The 3,327-nt window shown below is 48.6% G+C and overlaps 1 pseudogene; it reads left to right on the top strand.

Annotated features, from left to right (window-relative positions):
• The first annotated feature begins 736 nt into the window (after window positions 1-736).
• LOC143940682 (tryptophan--tRNA ligase, mitochondrial pseudogene) lies at window positions 737-2,141 on the top strand (annotated as a pseudogene).
• Window positions 2,142-3,327: the final 1,186 nt, after the last annotated feature.

Raw genomic sequence — 3,327 nt, 5'->3', positions numbered from 1 at the left:
ACCATTTTGTCAAATATGACATCATCAGGTGTGCGCCCAGACATCCACACCTGCGCATTAAATACCTCACTGGCAAAACGGGGAAACGCTGCCATAGGTCACATGGAATAGTGCATGGGAGCTCACTTGGGTGTGTTAGCACCCCCATTCAGCACATGGGACCCCAGTTTATATATCCAATTTGTTTCAGATCTGGATATGGTATGTCTTCCGTTGCTACACCGCCAATGCAGTATATATTTCTCAAGTGCAATGAAAGTAGTGCCCCTGGGGTCTCTGTTATGCTTTAGGTCATAATGCTTTGAAACATTGTGCTTGTCAAAACATTTTTGAATATTGGCTATATGTTCTCCCAACCTAACATGTAACATCCGAATGGTGCACCCCACATATTCAAGCCCACAAGGACACCTCAAAAGGTAAACAACACATTTAGTTGTACATGTAATGAAAGATCTAATACGGTATGTGCCAACTGAGGTGAATTCTGTTATTTTTCTACCATTGTGGGCATTGATTTTGCCTCAAGTTGGAGGAGCACCCCTAAAGATGACACAAGGTTAGTCAGACAGTAGAGGGCCTAAGACATGATCATTCTTAATGACCAGCCAGTGTCTCCTAATAATTCTGTTTATTGCCCAGTGCTGGCTGGAGTATGTAGTAAAGAAAGAAATCCTAGAACTCTGAAGCTCTGTGGGGATCTGTGCGGGTCACATGACCCGAGGGGGGGGGGGAGGTGTGGCCGCTCTGGGTCGCCGACGTGACGTCACCAAGATGGCGCTGCCCATACTCCGGCGTGCGGTGGTGTTCCGGTTGCGGAGAGGGCACCGGGCTGTGAGCACCGAGAGCCCCACCGGACCCCAGGATGCCACCCCCCGCGTCTTCTCCGGGATACAACCCACCGGGTTCCCTCACCTGGGGAACTACCTGGGCGCACTCCAGAGCTGGGTGAAGCTGCAGGATGAGTTCAGCTCGGTACTTTACAGCATCGTGGACCTGCACTCCATCACCGTCCCCCAGGACCCCCACAGACTGCGGGAGAGCATCCTGGACATGACTGCCTGCCTGCTGGCCTGCGGGATAGACCCGGAGAAGAGCGTCCTCTTCCAGCAGTCTCAGGTGCCGGAGCACGCTGAGCTCGGTTGGGTTCTCGGCTGTCTGACGTCGATGCCGCGGATCCGCCATTTGCCTCAGTGGAAGATAAAAAGTCAGACCCAGAAGAACGAAGGCAGCGTCGGGTTGTTTACATATCCTGTTCTCCAGACAGCCGACATCCTCCTGTACAAGTCCACCCACGTTCCGGTTGGAGATGACCAATTGCAGCACCTGGAGCTCACTCAGGACACGGCTCGGATCTTCAACCACCGATATGGACAGTTCTTTCCCATTCCCAAAACCTTGACGACCACCTCCAAGAAGATCCGTTCCCTTCGAGACCCCTCGGCCAAAATGTCCAAGTCGGACCCCCAGAACCTGGCGACCGTGCGCCTGACGGACTCGCCGGACGAAATCTCGCTTAAGTTCCGCAAGGCGGTCACGGACTTCACCTCCGAGGTGACCTATGACCCAGAGGGCCGCCCAGGAGTCTCCAACTTAGTGGCCATCCACAGCGCCATGACGGGGCTGACGCCAGAGGACGTGGTAGAACAGAGCCGCGGACTGGAGACGGCGCAGTACAAGCTGGTGGTGGCGCAGGCGGTTATTGAGAAACTGACGCCGATTCGGGAGGAGATCCAGAGACTTAGAGCTGATGAGGGGTTCTTGAGGGAGGTGTTAAATCGAGGGGCGGTGGGGGCGAGGGAGGTGGCGGCTCCTGTGTATGACGCGGTCTGCAGGTTGGTGGGCTTCAGGTGAGAAACTTGGGGGAGGATTTGGTCATACCGAACGTTATAAAAATACAGTTTTCCAAGCAGGTAATAAGGGTTTTTAGAATACGGAAAATGAAAGAAGACAAAACCCATTATACTTCGCCCCTCCCAGAATGACCGGATACGATGGGAGGGCTGGAAACTAAGCCCCGAAACTGAAGTCACACTTTTTTATTTTGGTGCCCCGTGTGAGGAAATCACACCACTTTTTTTTTTTTTTGGTGCCCCATGTGAGGAAGTCACACCATTTTTTATTTTTTTTTGGTTCCCCGTTTGAGGAGATCACGCTGCTTCTTTTTTTTTTTTGGTGCCCCGTGTGAGGAAATCACACCACTTCTTTTTTTTTGGTGCCCCATGTGAGGAAGTCACACCATTTTTTATTTTTTTTTGGTTCCCCGTTTGAGGAGATCACGCTGCTTCTTTTTTTTTTTTGGTGCCCCGTGTGAGGAAATCACACCACTTCTTTTTTTTTGGTGCCCCATGTGAGGAAGTCACACCATTTTTTAATTTTTTTTTGGTTCACCGTTTGAGGAAATGACGCCGCTTTTTTTTTTTTTTTGGTGCCCCGTGTGAGGAAATCACACCACCTCTTTGTTTTTTTTTTTTTGGTGCCCCGTGTGAGGAAATCACGACACTTCTTTTTTTTGGTGCCCCGTGTGAGGAAATCACACCACTTCTTTTTTTTTTTTTTTTGGTGCCCCATGTGAGGAAGTCACACCATTTTTAATTTTTTTTTGGTTCCCCGTTTGAGGAGATCACGCTGCTTCTTTTTTTTTTTTTTGGTGCCCCGTGTGAGGAAATCACACCACTTCTTTTTTTTTTTTGGTGCCCCGTGTGAGGAAATCACACCACTTCTTTTTTTTGGTGCCCCATGTGAGGAAGTCACACCATTTTTAAATTTTTTTTTGGTTCACCGTTTGAGGAAATGACGCCGCTTTTTTTTTTTTTTTTGGTGCCCCGTGTGAGGAAATCACACCACGTCTTTGTTTTTTTTTTGGTGCCCCGTGTGAGGAAATCACGACACTTCTTTTTTTTGGTGCCCCGTGTGAGGAAATCACACCACTTCTTTTTTTTTTTTGGTGCCCCGTGTGAGGAAATCACACCACTTCTTTTTTTTGGTGCCCCATGTGAGGAAGTCACACCATTTTTAAATTTTTTTTTGGTTCACCGTTTGAGGAAATGACGCCGCTTTTTTTTTTTTTTGGTGCCCCGTGTGAGGAAATCACACCACGTCTTTGTTTTTTTTTTGGTGCCCCGTGTGAGGAAATCACGACACTTCTTTTTTTTGGTGCCCCGTGTGAGGAAATCACGCCTCCTTAATTCTACATCCACTTACAGGTGAATCCTAATCGGAGAAGCAACTGTTTAGATCAAGGATCCCTAGAAAGAATCCAAGACATCGCACATTACAACCACAATGTACAATCTGTTATGTCTTTTGGTCCAATTGTACACAAAG

The sequence above is a fragment of the Lithobates pipiens genome, unplaced genomic scaffold (genome assembly GCF_037356315.1).
Source record: "Lithobates pipiens isolate NorthernLeopardFrog02 unplaced genomic scaffold, aLitPip1_a1.2 Scaffold_3, whole genome shotgun sequence".
Lineage (NCBI taxonomy): Eukaryota > Metazoa > Chordata > Amphibia > Anura > Ranidae > Lithobates > Lithobates pipiens.
The sequence above is the reverse complement of the archived record's forward strand: the minus strand, read 5'-3'. Positions and strand labels throughout refer to the sequence as shown.